This window comes from Aulonocara stuartgranti, assembly GCF_965226115.1.
Source record: "Aulonocara stuartgranti genome assembly, chromosome: 17".
Classification (NCBI taxonomy): domain Eukaryota; kingdom Metazoa; phylum Chordata; class Actinopteri; order Cichliformes; family Cichlidae; genus Aulonocara; species Aulonocara stuartgranti.
Genome location: NC_138953.1, coordinates 15,004,697 through 15,022,952, shown reverse-complemented (window position 1 = coordinate 15,022,952; position 18,256 = coordinate 15,004,697). Strand labels below are relative to the sequence as shown.

General features: G+C 40.3%; 2 long non-coding RNA genes across 2 annotated transcripts in view; one reads left to right on the top strand and one right to left on the bottom strand.

Moving 5' to 3' along the window:
• Positions 1-311: 311 nt before the first annotated feature.
• On the bottom strand, positions 312-14,424 carry LOC309691888. Its single transcript, XR_014272141.1, has 3 exons — positions 14,286-14,424; positions 11,565-11,699; positions 312-2,654 (listed from the first exon to the last, which is right to left on the bottom strand). It is a non-coding gene; the product is annotated as an uncharacterized lncRNA (long non-coding RNA).
• Positions 14,425-14,445: 21 nt separating this feature from the next.
• The window catches only part of LOC309691893, an 81,375-nt gene continuing 77,564 nt past the window's right edge, over positions 14,446-18,256 (top strand). Inside the window, exons 1-2 of the long non-coding RNA XR_014272146.1 lie at positions 14,446-14,771; positions 14,880-15,355. This is a non-coding gene — a long non-coding RNA (uncharacterized lncRNA). The remainder of the gene's footprint in view (positions 14,772-14,879; positions 15,356-18,256) is intronic.

The window sequence follows — 18,256 nt, the reverse complement described above, 5'->3', positions numbered from 1 at the left end:
TTGAGTATTTTGGTCTAAATAACCCAAAATGTGATGTCCACATATGTGGACGCCAGGTCCTACACTGTAAAAAAAAAATTCCGTATAAAAAAGGAAAATGTCCTGATAATTTTCTGCCAGTACATTTTCTGTTTTTTTATGGATGTTTGACGGACTTTTCTGTAAATGATAAAACGGAAAATTCTGTAGATTTACAGTATACTCTCTGTACTATTTACGGACATTTCCTTCAGCTATAAAACGGAAAATTCTGTAGATTTACAGTATACTCTCTGTACTATTTACGGACATTTCCTTCAGTTATAAAACGGAAAATTCCGTTTATTCACAGTATATTTTCTGTATCATTAACTGATATTTTCCGTTAATAGAAAAATTGAAATTTCTGTTTATATTACTATTTCCAAGCACTTCTTTTCACTGTAACTCATTAAATAGTTCTTTATATCCTTAAACGTACATTTCTATGCAATTACAACCTAGTACACCATGTACTCAAAAATTCCTAAACTAAAACTTAAATTAATTTGTGCTTCGTACACAACAACATTGGTACAATTAATGTTAAATATTCTTTTATTCTCCTCAACTCAAACACTATACTAAAATATAATGACAGCATCCAGCTTGTCATAAAACGACTAAATAGCTGATACATGAACAAAATAATTCACAAGCTTTCAAATTTTTTATTTCCTTGAAATGAGGTTGCCCTCATGTAAATGTGTTTATTTACATTCATTCAAGTGGCTACCAAGTGTTTTCTTCAAACAGGACACCTGACAAACAGAAAATGTCATATTTAACGATATGTTCACATTTAATAATATCCAGAGGACCTTCTAGTTAGAATCCCTGCCTTGTGGTAGTTTTGCCTCAGCCAAATGGTTAAGGTGTGGTTTACATCCATGTCTGTCAACTTATGATACAGTATACACATGTAGTCAGTTATAGCCAAACACCTTTGATTACTGAATTGCATTCACTTCATTAATGAAGTGAATGTAATTCACATTTGTCTGAACATTTGTCTGAAATTAACTCTTTGGGGTCTTTACCTTACATACTATAACATACTTGAGTCAAAATTTGTTGACTGTTTAAGTGGTGCCACATGAATAAAACTGAACAGATCCAAAGAAGATGTGCCTGAACTTTGGGTTTATTCGAACAGGACGGATGGATAACCTCAGGACTTTTCCCCATATGATAACTACAACACAAAATAAATTAAGACAGATTACTGTCCCAAACTTAAAGATAAAAGTGTATTTACTGGACTTGTTTTGTCAGTGAGGAGCAAAGTACAATTAGAAGTGATTGTTCTGATGAAAAGTTAAACTGTAAACAGCAGCGTAGTGAATAAGGATCTGTGTCCACGAATCCTCAGCAGTGACAACGCTTAAACATCATAGTTCAAAATCCTTAATGCTAGGGCTGCACGATTTTGCATAAAATGAGAATCACGATTTTTTGGCTTAGAATTGAGACCACGATTCTCTCACGATTTTCTTTTCCAGTATAAATATTTATTGCACTTATTAACTGCACATCAACTTCGTAACAGTTGAGACTGAACATAAAAACAATAAATAAACATAAAAACAACAAATGTCTCACATTTTGTGGTTGCCGCAAAATGTTGTACTGCTTGAAATTCCGTCTCCACCGTTGCTCGACACTGCGTGTATAGAGCAGGTAGTGCAACAATAGAAAAATAGTTGCGGGACAGCACTGTGTAGCGTTTGTCTAGGGTGTTGATCATTTTCCTAAATCCCTCGTTTTGCACAGTGTTGATGGGAGCCATATCTTTGGTCAGGTGATAAGTGATAGCCTCCGTAATTTCTTTGTGCCTGCAGAAGTTCGACGGGTATAGGGAAGCACTGTATAAGGTTCCCGTTATTGATGTTTGGGTGGTTGACCGGGACGGATTTTCTCCTGTCACTTTCTTGTCATCCCTGACGTGCTCTCCGTTGTTTTTCCCCTGCTAATTTTAGCATCACACGGCACAGCTCCTGTATCACGTGGTATAAGGCTCTGCCCTTGTCATTTGTTGAGCAGGAAGAGTGAGCACTTGTTTTCATGCAGATTACGTCCCGGATCAAAATGCGGTACAATCGTCGTCCGCTTTTTTTTTCTTTTTCTTTTTTTTTTAAAATCCTTGTCATTTGGAAATGAGATTGCACGTAAGTCTGAATTGAGATCGCGATTTTCTAACGATTAATCGTGCAGCCCTACTTAATGCACACCTTTTTCTCCACGGTGTTCAAATGCTCTTAGCTGTTAAAGTAGAGGAAAAAGTCTGACACATTTCATGACCATTAAATGTTAGACAAGACTCTGAAAACGAGGTTACGGTTACAAACAAAAACCTCTGCTTGTGCGCACTCACCCTAAATCACAACAAATAAGACAATAGTAAGACAAATTACTACAAAGTCTTGTTACCACTGTTCATATACCAGTGTGACAAAGTCCTGAATGCAACCTGCATGTTAGTACATCAAGGTCCAACTGAGCTTTAAATAAACTACACTCAGCTTTTCCTTGGATTTTCAGAGTTGCTCAGTTCATACAGGAACTGCAGCAGTGGGGGTTAACGTGTCGCTGTGTTGCTCCTCCATGTCAGCCATTGAGACTAGTCGCAATTTATTCTGAGGAAAAAAAGAGAAACAACAGGACATATTTAAAAATTTTGTATTTTTATAATTTTTTTTACCTAGAACATAAACAACATTAACAAAAAAAGGATTAGGGCTGTGCGATATGACAATATATATCAGATGACGATATAAAAATGTCTATCGTTTCATATTATACACTATTGTTTGTTTTGTGGTGTTGCAAAATAAACTTTACGGCAATATTTTTTTCATGGTTTTGATGGTCACTGTAGTGGCTATATTATTTCTTAAAGTTCTCTCCTTCTCTTATACTTACAATAACCACACTATGGACGGACAAGTGACTGTTTTTACGCGTACTTTCGTTACCAACAATGACGGTAAAATCATTGCGTGGCTCCGCCGTCCGCTTGTTTATTTTCCACATAAACCTTTCACAATAAAGCTCAAGTTTCTGTTGAGACTTTTCAAAATAAACTGAAATGATATACATTATTCTCAAACATAAAATTTCAGAATATGCATCAAACAAATGACCTCAAATAAAAACATCAAGTAACTATAAATGGCGCTTACAGTCACCACGCAGATGAAGGCACAGAGAATACCAGCTTGGCCAGCAAGGATGAGGCAGAACCAGTTAGCTCCAAACTGAAGGACCAGTCAAAGGAAATCGAGGACCTTATTGTTAAACGAGGGGCTAGCTCTGTAGCATGGACATGGTTTGGTTATGAAAAGGCTGACACGCCCCAGAAAACTGTACTATGCAAATTATGCCACAAACTGGTCCCCACCACCACTCAAACATGACAAACCTCTCTAACCACCTACACAAGAATCACATGAAAGAATTTCGAGAGAGTTTACGAATGAAAAGCAAAAAAGAGCCGTCAGGTGCTCAAAATAATCCTTAGACTCAAACGTTAGAACAGGCTTTTCCTCGCAGCACGCCGCGTAATAAATACTCAGAAAGAAAATGGCGGCCATTTAAACTCATGTCTAAAAATGTATAGTTTCACGCATCGGTCAAAACACTCGACTCCAGGTACACGACGCCCAACTGAAAACACTTCACATAAGTCGAGTTGCCCGAGAATCACAGAATTTACAGAAAATGCACTATTTTGTGATATATATGTAGCCTGGTCTCAAATATCTATTTTAGACCCTACAGGTTAAAAGGATATAAATATTGTCATCTGCCCCCTGGGGTTCTATCAATTTGAACGAATGCCACAAGGCATCACAGGAGCCCCAGCCACTTTTCAGCGGCTCATGGAGAAGGCAGTGGGTGATATGTACCTTCTCCAAGTCCTAGTGTACCTTGACGACATAATCGTCTTTGGTAGAACACTCGAAGAGCATGAGCAACATCTCCTCTTAGTCTTAGTCTTAGATCGCCTTGAGGAGTTTGGTCTGAAATTGTCGCTTGGAAAAGTCAGTTCTGTCAGTCCCAAGTCAAATATGTTGGTCATATTGTCTCAAAAGATGGTATAGCCACCGATCCAGAAAAAGTAAAGGTTGTCAGGAACTGGCCAGAGCCAACAGATCTGAAAACCCTTCGCTTATTCCTTGGTTTCTGTGGGTATTATCGCAGATTTATTGCAAATTATTCAAGCATAGTCTGCCCATTAACTGAGCTTACCAAAGGTTATCCACCTACTCAGAAAAACAAGTGAGCTCAAACCAAATACTCAACCAAAACGTACCTCAAACCTTCTGAGCCATTCAAAGAGCGATGGGACCACTCCTGTCAAGCCGCATTCAGAAAAATCATTGAATGTCTGACCAATGCCCCTGTTTTGGCATTTGCAGACTCCACAAAATCTTATGTCCTACATGTGGATGCTAGCCTGAACGGGTTAGGTGCCGTGCTCAATCAAGAGTACCCTGAGGGCCTTAAGCCTGTTGCTTTTGCTAGCCAAAAGATCAGTGACTCAGAACGAAACTATCCGGTCCATCAACTGGAGTTCTTAGCACTAAAGTGGGCGGTCGTGGATAAATTTCATGACTATCTTTATGGAGCCAAGTTCACGGTTAGAACCGACAACAATCCCCTAACCTACGTGTTGACCACTGCAAAGCTAAATGCTGTTGGACATCGTTGGCTTGCAGCTTTAGCCACGTACGATTTCAACATCCAATATCGCCCTGGTGGTCACAACATAGACGCAGATCTATTGTCCCGACAACACACCAATGACACTGAATGGACAGATGTTCCACAGTCTGCAATAAAAGCCATCTGTAAAAAGGAATCTATCTATGAAGCTACTAAGTCCCCTGTCAGGCTAGTAGACCAACTGGGAGTTCCTACATCCGTGATTCCAGAAGCTTATGTCCTTCCAGTAAGTCTAAAAGCAACTTTGGAAGATCAATTGACTCCTACAGACTTACAAGTTGCTCAAGATCTGGGCCCTATTTCAGGAAGCCGGTTTAGAAAACTCAGAGTGAAAAACGATACGCAGGGTTGAGTAACCCCGAACTGTCCAACTCGGAATATTCGGTTTCAGAAAGGCTGATAACAATTAGTTCAGTCAACGCGGAGTTGCTGTAACCCCAAATTAAGCGCGCGCACGAGGATACATAAAGCCCTGATTAGTGGAGCACAGATTAAGCGAGTCACCATGGAGACGGAGGGAAAGAAGGCGCCGTCAATGTATTTTACAGCGCTTGAGGCCGAAATTATCGGCAGTATATGCCGATAACATGCAAATTTTGCCGAAAAAAAGTAACACAGCCTCAGCTGCAAAAGAAAGGGAGCATGCATGGCAAAACATAGCCGACAGAGTCAATGCGTGAGTGTTAATTTAAACATTGATCTAGGGATTTCCACCCATATAACACGTTATTTTATTATATTTTATTTTATTTTGTATTTTATACATTTTATTTTGTGACGTGATGTGAGCGCAGGTGCAACCCAACAGGCCCCAAATGTTCCTGGCAGCAAGTAAAAATGAAATATAAAAATATAGTCCAAACAGGTAAGGTGTAATTGTATTATGAGCCATAGTGCTTGGTCTGTTTGTCCGATGTAAATCAATTGCAGTTAGAGGCTACATTAATTTCCCCTCTGTAAGCACTTATTGAAATTATCTGAGCACATTACAAGTACATATTTGCTTACTCTGTATGCTCAAATGTAACCCGTTATAGCCAACAGAAAAAAAAGCGGAGGCCCGAAAAACAGGTGGGGGTCCTCCACCACCACCACTCACAGACACTGAGCAGTTGGCTTCCACATTTGTGATAATGTTGGCAGCATCACATATGATCTTCACAGTGCAGAGACCACAAATTAGCATCCATTACTATAATGAAATAATTTGTTAGTTTGAAATGCTACAGGGAGCTATGTACCTGTACATTAATGCTGTGGAAAGACTTCCTGTTCACATAGTCTCCTTCATTTACTGAAGGAGCAATGATTGGAATGTGAGTGCCATCTGTACAGCCAATTACGCCTGGGAACCGTGAGAATAAATGTAAAATTTAAGTAGTAGTTCAAGTATCACCACATCATGTATTAAGTTTTGTTCATCCTGATACCTGCAATTTTGTGGAATCCCTCTTTGATAAATCTTATGGGTCTATGACCGGGGAACACCACAAACGAGTACAGGAGACGTTTCAGTGCAACTGTAACATTCCTGACTGCCCGACAGACGGTAGCCTTGGAAACGTGCTCAGCGTCACCAATATTATACAGAAAGCTCCCGTTTGCAAAAAACCGAAGTGCAATACAAATAATATGTACAGAACTGAGAGAATGTCCGCGATGTGTCACATGAGCAATATTAGGCCTGAGGATGTTATTCAAATAAATTATAGATTGTGCTGAAAAACGGTAACGTTCACACAGAAAATCATCAGGAAATGATAAAATGTCCGAACGCGCTCTAATCACTCTCTCCCGGCGGAGAGCTCTGCGGAGAATTTGTGCTTCAACATCTACTGGCTCTTCAAGGAAGGAGCACGCCATGTCTGACACTTCCTACAGTCAGGTTTCCGACAAAGAGGCGGAGAAGGTCAGGGTTAGTTGAAGTAAACCTGCTAGGGGGCAGGTTAGCTTCACGGAGTGTGTCGTCATAGTAACTCACTCAGAATTAATCTGAACTCGCTTTAAACCGAAAACCCAGAGTTTTCGTTAACTCAGGGTATACTTACTCAGAGTTTGCACTACACCGGCTTCCTGAAATAGGGCCCTGGACCCAGTCATTGGACCAGTCAAACAAGCCATCCAAACTGGAAAGCAACTTATCACATCCAAAAATTCACCACCTGACATGTCTTTGTTAAGTCGTGAGAGCAGGAAACTTGAACTGAGAGACAAAATACTATATCGACAGAGAAAACTGGCCAATGGCACAGTTCACAAACAACTGGTTTTACCAGATCGATACAGAACAAGTGTAATGAGATCACTACATGATGAATGTGGACATCTAGGAGTCGAGAAGACAACAGAACTCACCAAAGACCGTTTCTATTGGCCACGCATGAATGCTGATGTGGACCAGTACATCAAAACGTGTGGACGTTGTGTCTTTTGCAAAACTCTCCCACAACGGTCGTCTCCACTCAGTCAAATCACTAGCAAAGGTCCTTTAGATCTAGTCTGTATTGACTTTCTTCAGATTGAACCAGATAACAAAGGCGTTGCTAATGTATTAGTAGTGACTGATCATTACACAAGGTACGCCCAGGCATTCCCTACAAAAGACCAAAAGTCAATCACAGTTGCAAAAGTATTATGGGAGAAGTACTTTGTGCATTACGGATTACCTGCCCGGATACACTCAGATCAAGGTCGAGACTTTGAAAGTCGCCTTATCAAAGAGCTCTTGTCTATGCTAGGTATCCGAAAATCACGTACCTCACCATATCATCCGCAAGGAGATGCTCAGCCAGAACGTTTTATCAGAACCTTGCTATCAATGCTTGGAACTCTTGAAAATGTACAGAAACAAAACTGGAGTCAGCACATCAGCCAGTTAGTACATGCCTATAACTGCTCAAAAAATGAGTCTACTGGATATTCTCCATACTATCTAATGTTTGGACGTAATGCCAGATTACCCATTGACATTATCTTTGGTGCTGTTCTTGAAGATGACGCGGAGATGACTCACCTGCAGTACGTCGACAAAATGAGGAAAGAACTCAAACAAGCATACCATCTAGCTACCGAGAATGCAACAAAGAACCATTTGAGGAACAAGTCACGTTATGACCAAAGAGTAAGAGACCAACCTTTACAAGAGGGAGACAGAGTCCTGATAAGAAACGTTGGCCTTACTGGTAAACACAAACTGCAAGACCGATGGAAGTCAATACCTTACATTGTCATCACACAGCTGCCAAACCTACCTGTGTACAAGGTAAAACCGGAACAAGGATCTGGAGGTGTCAAAACTCTACACAGAGACCATCTGCTACCAATCGGTTATCTTGTCAGAATCGCAGATAACTCCGTTTCACCTGAAAGAGTAAGAACACTAGTTACTAGAAGACGTCATGCCAACAGACGTCAGATACGAGACCAAGAAGATCGGTTATCTGATGTCTTGCCAGACTCCGAATCTGAGAATGAGTATGTCTACAAGTACCCCACCATTACCAGTGACCATATTCAGAGACATGAATTCAGGTCAGACAGACCTAACACAGAATCTGTTGCCTCTGATAATTCCCCCTCATCTGAGGGTGAACCGGAATTAGAGGAAGGACCTTCTGAAAGTTCTCATGAAGAGGAATGCCAGCCATCAAATGTGGAAGGAGATACCAGTGATACGGCTGCAGACACCGAAGTGGAGTTGAGGACTCCCGCAAGACCTAAAACCCGAAAGTCAATGCGAGAGGTGAAACCAGTAATCCGTTTGACCTATGACAAACCTGGAACGCAGTCTGAGGAACCTGTGACTATTGTACACCAAGGCATGGTTATACAGTTGAACCTCAGTAGCACCAGAGATAAAAACCATCATACACTCAACAAAAATATAAACGCAACACCTTTGTTACTGCTCCCATTCCCCATGGGATGGACGTAGAGACCTAAAATTCATTCCAGATACACAATATAACCATCCCTCCCGAACAGAGGTCACAAATCAGTCCAAATGTGTGGTAGTGGGCACATCTGCTATATTGAGATAATCCATCCCACCTCACAGGTGTGCCACATCAGGATGCTGATCTGACATCATGAGTAGTGCACAGGTGTACCTCAGACTGCCCACAACAAAAGGCCACCCTGGAATGTGCAGTTTTTTGCGCTATTGGGGGTCTGGGGACCCAGAACCGGTCAGTATCTGGTGTGACCACCATTTGCCTCATGCAGTGCAACACATCGTCGCATGGAGTCTATCAGATTGTCAATTGTGGCGTGTGGAATGTTGGTCCACTCCACTTCAATGGCTGTGCGAGGTTGTTGGATATTCGTGGGAACTGGTACACGCTGTCGTATACGCCGGTCAAGCACATTCCGAACATGCTCAATGGGTGACATGTCCGGTGAGTATGCTGGCCATGCAAGAACTGGGACATTCTCAGCTGCCATCTGCCCTGAACAATGTGAACCATGATTCATCCGTGAAGCGCACACCTCTCCAACGTGCCAGACGCCATCGAATGTGAGCATTTGCCCACACAAGTCTGTTATGGCGACGAGCTGGAGTCAGGTCAAGACCCCGATGAGGACGACGGGCATGCAGTTGAGCGTCCCTGAGACGGTTTCTGACAGTTTGTGCAGAAATTGTTTGGTTGTGCAAACCAATTGTTCCAGCAGCTGTCTGGGTGGCTGGTCTCAGACGATCTTGGAGGTGAACCTGCTGGATGTGGAGGTCCTGGGCTGGTGTGGTTACACGAGGTCTGCGGTTGTGAGGCCGGTTGGATGTGCTGCCATATTCTCTGAAACGCCTGTGGAGACGGCTTATGGTTGAGAAATGAACATTCAATGCACGGGCGACAGATCTGGTTGACATTCCTGCTGTCAGCATGCCAATTGCACGCTCCCTCATTGCTTGTGGCATCTGTGGCATTTTGCTGTGAGACAAAACTGCACATTCCAGGGTGGCCTTTTGTTGTGGGCAGTCTGAGGTACACCTGTGCACTACTCATGATGTCAGATCAGCATCCTGATGTGGCACACCTGTGAGGTGGGATGGATTATCTCAATATAGCAGATGTGCCTACTACCACACATTTGGACTGATTTGTGACCACTGTTTGGGAGGGATGGTTATATTGTGTATCTGGAATGAATTTTAGGTCTCTACGTCCATCCCATGGGGAATGGGAGCAGTGACAAAGGTGTTGCGTTTATATTTTTGTTGAGTGTATAAAACGCTCTAAACACCCAAGGCATTACTCTGAGCCCAAGTCTAAAATCCTGCGTTAGATGAGGACATCTAAATACTTTAGACGGGGAGGGTGCAGCCTGGTCTCAAATATCTATTTTAGACCCTACAGGTTAAAAGGATATAAATATTGTCATGTAAAAACTTTATTGTAAATATTTCATATATGTGTTTAAAAAAACAAAAAAGAGTTCAAATGCATTAAAAATGTGTTTAAAATCACAATAAATAGAAGTCAATCATAATTTAAGTGTTCATGGAGTTAAAAGTTACAAGAAACCCAAAGGTTTGTTATCTAATGTGAAACAAGGAAAACTTTGTATTTGCTTCAAGTTGTTTTACACGCTCATTTTGGGTTGTCAATCTTGTATTTGCTTTTATCCCATTGGTTGATGTAAACCTATTGTCCGATCAGACGTAAGGAAGGCGGGATCTAAGTGAGGCGAAAGAAAACAAAAACTAAGCTAGTGAGAGTCGGCAGCAGCACGTTACCGGAGGACGTTGTGTACCAGAGCTAACGGGAGAATAGTCAAAACAATAGCCGTGGATGCAGAGGCTACGTTCCTGTTATGGACTGTTTTACCCTGTGATGATGGACCGAGAGCAATTCTCTGGACCCTTCTGCTGTGGATAGGATTTCCGTGGGTTTGTCCCAGTGTGCTCAGCAGCCCATGTATGCCGCTAATTCCGACCACGTTGCCGAGTGGAGGCCGCATGGTCACCAACCGAGCCTGCCCCTCAGCTTGTCCTCGCACTTAGCCCGAAGGATTTGTGAGTAGCCATGAGCACGTGCGTTTTGTTTTCTGCTTGTTTATCAAGCAAAGCCGCCATTTGTGTGTTTTTCTGGCCCAACGAGCCCGAGCAACGATCAGGCCTGCAACGGTTTCAGTAAAGAGCTCTAAAAGGTTACAAATTTGAACTGAACTTAAAGGGGAATATCTTGGATAAATATGTTGTTTCTAAACATTGACTGTGAATTGTGAAGAGGAAAAAAACCATCCAATTGAATTGTAAGGAAACACTTTGGAACTTGGAATATTGTCTTTTTTTTAATTTAAATCATACTTTGTTTTGACTAAATCTTACATTTTGAATTTAAAGTTTTGTGTTGTGTCACATTTATGATTTACAGAGTTTATGAGTGATAAGGGTTACTAAAAAGGTAAAAGAGAGGTTTAACATGTTAGATAAAGATTAAACAGAACTCATTATTTTCACTAAGTGGAGGCACCGCTAACATTAAGATTTCTAAGTACAAAGGTTAAAACTGCGCTATTGTTTCTCCTGTTTACCAATAAAAGAAGCAACGTACCCAGGGCCCCGCTCAGAGTACTATCACCATCTTAACTGAGGGTTAATCCAGAGCTACTTGAGTTGGGTGCTACATATATCGTTATCAGGAGAGATGTCTTACATTGGGATGTGAGATTTTGGTCATATCCCACCGCCCTACAAAGGATTATAATTCACGTAGAGTTGCATACACATAACAGCATTCTGTTGCAACAAAAACAGTTTATAATTAAAGTAACATACATACCTTGAAAAACTAAATCAACCACAACATTAAACTCACCTTGTTTCTGTAGAGAAGGTGATCAGGGTTTTTCTTCATTTCCTGAGACCAGCTGCTCTGGATCATAACCAGCTTGTATCTTCATCTTTTTTTTCACTGGGGGAAGTCTTTCCTTTTCCTGGCCATTGCTCTGCACTGGAAAATCAAAGTGTGTGACCAAAGGTGAAATAAGGGATATTTTTCCACTGCAGGACTTTTAAAGTGCTTCAAGTAGTGATAGCTGTTGATCAATTTCTCAAATAATATGTAAGGATCTGAATTTTTAAGAAAGATACAAATATCTCTGCTTATATTTGGCTAAAAGCTTGATATAGACACAACAGTTTATAATATGTCAGCATCCCCCACAAGGCATATAAATCCCCTGCACACTAGCACTGCGCTTACATTATAGTTCAATCAAGAAATAGTTATTATTGATTTATTATTGAATTTTTTTTAGTAATATTTATTAGTATTTGATAGGGCCGGGCCATATTATACCGTTCACGGTAATACCGGTATAATGTTAGGCAACGATAGGAAAATGAAATATCGCGATAGAATGGGAGTAAAACGCGCATGCGCAGTGCCTTTGTTTTCATGCAAATGGCCGATTGTTGAGTGAAACAGATGAACCAGAATTGGTTTGTAAAAATGGTGCTACTTCAGTGATGTGGAACTGGTTTGGTGTTTGTCCGTCAGATACACGACAAAGCACATTTTTTTGCAGAACATGCAAGCGGCCATCGTTATTGTCGTATTTGTCGGACTAAGATGCTCTTAAATCTGGGAGTAATCTGGGTCCTAAACGCCGTATGCTTCAGGTCAAACGAACACTGCAGCATCACTGAGAGTTAAAAACTGTCTAAATTCTTTCATCTTTAATAAAACGATCAGCATTGCTGTTTTACCAGGTGTAACTATGAAGTTTAACTTCCAGGCATCCATGAAAACAAAATTTATTACATTTAACGGAGTTAGAAGTTAGCAGAAAGCTAGCGGAAGTTAGCTCGCTAGTTTCGCTAGTTACCTAAGCATGATATTGCATGTTCTGACTGAGAGATTTCTGAAAAAATTAAAACGTACAGCTCTGCTGTCATTTCCAACATAAATTAAGACAGGAAACTAAACAGCAGTGACGTTTGTAGGGTTACTGAAGTTGGGCTAGCTGTTATACAATGATGTGCTACGTGATCGCTAGCGACACAGCTATGTTTAGCATAACATAAACAGTGAAGCTGGAGGACGAACACTAACACTTTTTCCACTTATAAAAGTTAACGTGAAGGTTCCTCATGGTTAGAGACAAATGCAATCGCATGGCAGGATGCTGTAAACGGACCAAACTTCAGTCAGGAGAACAACTGAGATAATCCATCCACAATACGAGGTTAGTCATTAATATACTGCAACAACATGGGAATAGAGCAGCTGCCAGAGAATTCAACATTAATCAATCAATGGCACAGAAGTGGAGGACGCAAGAAGAATGAGTTTAATAAAGTTTGATTTATCTGACTGCTTTGTTTCGCTTAATGTGCCTTATAATCCCATGCACCTTATGGTCCGAAAAATACGTACTGCAGTTTAATGTTGCAAAGCACCTCTTTTTAAATTCAGTGGATATTATACATGGTTATGCTCAGGATATGTCAGCCCATTTCTGCTAGAAATGCCTTTTGGTTAAACTTTCAGCAAGGAATTTGCATTTGCACTGTTACATTTTTATAAAGCTTTAATGTACATAAAAACCAGCTTCTTGTTTAAGTGAAAATAAATGGAAGGTTGTCTTTTTGCGCTAGTAATGTTGTGGAGTTGTATTTTGTCTCGCATCAATTATATCGTCAGTTATATCGTTATCGCAAATTTTCAAATATATATCGTGATAAATATTTTTGGCCATATCGCCCTGCTCTAGTATTTGATCACATTAGCACAGTGGGGTGACAAAAATATTCCACATACTAGAAATGCTGCTCAGCATTTCATAAATTACATTTTCAACAAATGTTGGAGTAAAAACACAGTTACAGGGAAAATGTGTCTGTCTGTAAATATTAACTAAATATTTCTATGTGCTACAAAATAGACATAATTGTAAATGTGCTGAGGTGAAACTATACTTTCAATAATAATACCACCGAAATAATCTATGCTGGTCAGCTAGCTGAAAGTATTTACTTTAGCAGCCCAAATCAGAGGCTAACATTAGCATTTGCTAGCATCAGCCAGGAAGGTCTGAGGCTTAAACTAGGGTTAGTGTAACTTTGCCTGAAACCCTTTAAAGTGTACAGTAGAGCCAACTGTAAAACACAGGTATTGATACAGTACTTATTAGAGTCCTAGAATAATTTCTAGAACCATTAAGTTCTCACTTTTCTCAGTTATCCACATCGCTGACTTTCGCTAATTAGCTAGTTAGCAGTCACAGCTGTGTAATACCCAGAGAGACACAGACTGCTAACTATAATATTTATGAAAACTGGTTCAGACACTGAAGGGCAAAACTGGTGGTATCACAGTAAAAATTATTTTAACATTAACTGAAATGGAAAGCTTAAGTCATGTTAAACCTAAATAACAATTATTTTAAAAAATGAGTCAGCAAAATATTCCTGACTTGTCTGGAGACAGCCGAAACCAGTTAACAAATAAATTAACAATTCTTTCTAAATAAAAACGCGGAGTCTTTTGAAAAACATTATTTTAATAAAAGAAAACGTGAGTTTTGATACTTACAACAGAAATTTGAAGGCAGTTTCTCCAACTTCAGAGTCCAAAATCCAGATGAAGCCTGAAAGAAGCCTAATGGCTGCTCTTGCGCTTACTTTTCCCACCTTTTCGGGTTCTTTTTCCCACAATGCATTGCAGTAGTTGAGAACTACAGAAAAATACCTGTAAATGACTAATACGGAAAATCCCTTCACGTTTATACAGTAGATTGTACTGTATTTTTACGGATTTTTTTTTTACAGTGTAGGAGGTTAAAATTGTACAGGGCTTGCCTGTGTCATTGTTTCCCAGAACAACACTATCAGGATTTGGCAGTTGACAAATTGGGCAGCAGGTGTCACTGTGACATTGGTTTCAGATTGTTTCAAAGCCTTGATACAGTTTATGCACAAATACTTCAAACATTGCAGTGTTTCACGAAGCCTCACCCTGCCCATCTGCACTCTCTCCAATTCCATGCCACAGGATTCCTGGATATGAAGGAGAAAATGGGTAAGTAATGTTCACGAACAGAAAGGTAAATGGCCTGTGTTTTGTATAGCACTTTTCTAGTCCCTAAGGACCCCAAAGCGCTTTACACAACCTGTCATCCACACACAGGTGATGGCAAGCTACATTGGAGCCACAGCCACCCTGGGGCGCACTGACAGCGTACCGAGACTGTCCAAGCCAGGCCTCGAACTGGCAGCCATCCTTTTACTGATATCCTCTCTGACAGGATGCCGATTAAACGCAGAACTAAACCTAAAACAGCCGGAAAGGATGGATCACGGTTCATCGGCTTCCGTGTCTTTGCCACTGTCTAGCCGCACAGCACAGCGCATGGAGATGCCGGACTTCAGTGAGGAAGAGCGGCAGCAAGTGTTACGGGCTTATCGCAAGGAGGAGCTGCGTTGGAAGCCTTGGCTCCATCCCGACAGGGAGCTCTCACGTGTTGCCTCGCCTCAGCCGCTCGCCCTCAGCGCCCCGCTCAGACTTTACTTCCTGAAGCTGAAAGAAGAGTTGTTCAGAAGGGTCTACTACGGGTGTCATGGATTCCGACCTCTATGAGCGACAGGAAGCAGCTTGTGCCCAGTGTGAGTACAAGAAAATAATTATTATAATATGATGTGTTAAATTTGTTTACATCAGAGGAATAAGGAAGGATTGGTCTGCACTGTTCCAAAAAATAGTAATGTCAAAGTATCTTACTGTATATTTTACAGTTTTGTACTGTCTTTCTAGAATATCATGAAATTTACATAAGTAGAATGTGATTTTACATGTCAAAGGTAAAATAACATAACATCACTGTACATATAGTAAAACACAATTTACTTGTTTTTTAAATATATTTTTTTGTACATATGCATATTTAGATTGTAAAAATACATTCACAAATGTATCATAATTTCACAAATATTTGTCTGATATGTGAGAGAATGATCTGTTAAATCCAAATGTAATACTATGGAAAAATATATAAAATGATCGAAAATTAATGAGAATAATCAATAATTAAAGGAGTATTTGAATTATAATTGTGCTGAAAATTTCAGGTCATCTAGATCTGACTCAATAATTCAGAGGTAACAAGTGAAAATATAATTAATAGGAATAAAAACTAAAAAAAACATATAAACATTGCACGGCCACGCTGTGCTAATTATATATTTAAAAAAATAAATGTAGAGGTAGGAATTGCAATTGCAATAAATCTCAAAGTATTCACAACATTCCTGAACAGAAATACAGGGAGTGCAGAATTATTAGGCAAATGAGTATTTTGTCCACATCATCCTCTTCATGCATGTTGTCTTACTCCAAGCTGTATAGGCTCGAAAGCCTACTACCAATTAAGCATATTAGGTGATGTGCATCTCTGTAATGAGAAGGGGTGTGGTCTAATGACATCAACACCCTATATCAGGTGTGAATAATTATTAGGCAACGTCCTTTCCTTTGGCAAAATGGGTCAAAAGAAGGACTTGACAGGCTCAGAAAAGTCAAAAATAGTGAGGTATCTTGCAGAGGGATGCAGCAGTCTCAAAATTGCAAAGCTTCTGAAGTGTGATCATCGAACAATCAAGCGTTTAATTCAAAATAGTCAACAGGGTCGCAAGAAGCATGTGGAAAAACCAAGGCGCAAAATAACTGCCCATGAACTGAGAAAAGTCAAGAATGCAGCTGCCGAGATGCTACTTGCAACCAGTTTGGCCATATTTCAGAGCTGCAACATCACTGGAGTGCCCAAAAGCACAAGGTGTGCAATACTCAGAGACATGGCCAAGGTAAGAAAGGCTGAAAGACGACCACCACTGAACAAGACACACAAGCTGAAACATCAAGACAGGCTTTTGAGTGTCCTTGCAAAGAAAGGTGGCTATATTGGTCGCTGATTTGTTTTTGTTTTGTTTTTGAATGTCAGAAATGTATATTTGTGAATGTGGAGATGTTATATTGGTTTCACTGGCAAAAATAAATAATTGAAATGGGTATATATTTGTTTTTTGTTAAGTTGCCTAATAATTATGCACAGTAATAGTCACCTGCACACACAGATATCCCCCTAAAATAGCTAAAACTAAAAACTACTTCAAAGAACATTCAGCTTTGATATTAATGAGTTTTTTGGGTTCATTGAGAACATGGTTGTTGTTCAATAATAAAATTATTCCTCAAAAATACAACTTGCCTAATAATTCTGCACTCCCTGTGATAGGTTTGTAGCTTGAACCCATCCGCTGGAACGTTGGAGACAATATAATTACACTGCAAAGCAAGACACGAAGTAGGCAAAGTTCTTCATGTTTCTCGTGCACGGGAGATAACCGGACAAATGCCGTTCCTTCGCTTGACCCCAGTTGCTCTCGTCCGTTCTCCCGTAACACTGCCCTTTTATTGAGGTTACATGAATATGCATAGGTTCATTAACATATGACGTCTACATACACACAAAGAGTACTTTGCCTGTGTGTGGAGTGATTTGTGTGAGGTCAAGATGTGACCCTGTGAAGACTCCCCAAAGCTGGTGCCACGCGTCTAGCAGATCTATCTAAACAAAAGGCTCTTATACTTAAAGAGATATACGTGTGTTTGCTATACCATATATCAACAATGAGAAGTTAGGACCTCTCTGATGTTCCTAGACTGTGGGTGTGCATTCTAGTGTGGAATACACACCAAGCCTTTACAGCCTGCTAAATATCACAGTCCTATCACTACACAATTGATTATACACCTCTAAGCATATATGGTTAAATATTTCTAAGCATAAATGACAATCAACAATACAAAATCTAACATTCCCCCCTTTATTGACCTTTATGCTAGAAAAGTTCCCAGTTATGAATACCTCATGTCTGACAGTTTCAATGCAAACATTTTTATACACAGCATATGTCAAATCACCGTAAATTACTGTAAAAGTACACAGTTTAACAAATGTATTAGCAGTGATCCCATTCCTCATTGATCTCATCCAATGGCAAACTGCATCCTACAGGCAAACAAAGAAATTGTTAATTTAATAGTTAAAATAAGAAAGTAACATTTTCAACAACATCTCAGCTTGGTGGGGCTTCCTCCGGGTGTGCAAATCACATGTCTCTCTGCAGAGTGGTTTGAGTTCTGCAGGGCGTCATGAATGTCTCTTCCAGTTGTTTCCATGACTGTCCATAGGACCAGAGTCCTGTAGAGTAAACATTCAAACATACCAGTTAGTTTTGTTGTTTGTCAACATGGGTCTCAGCTATTTCCAAAGCTGCAGAACTCTCAGCACTCAAGTTTTATGGCCTCTACCAACCCCCATCACCTCACTTCAGGCCTTCGTCCTGCGAGGGGGATATTTATGACTCCTCAATTGTCCACGCTCTGCAGAAAAACACCTCTGTGGAAAGGGTGCTGGGTTCAGTTATCTTACTGCTGTTATGATCCCAGCAGCCTTCAGAGTGTCATCGTATGCACAGTATAGTGGCACAGCATTAGGTGATGTTCAT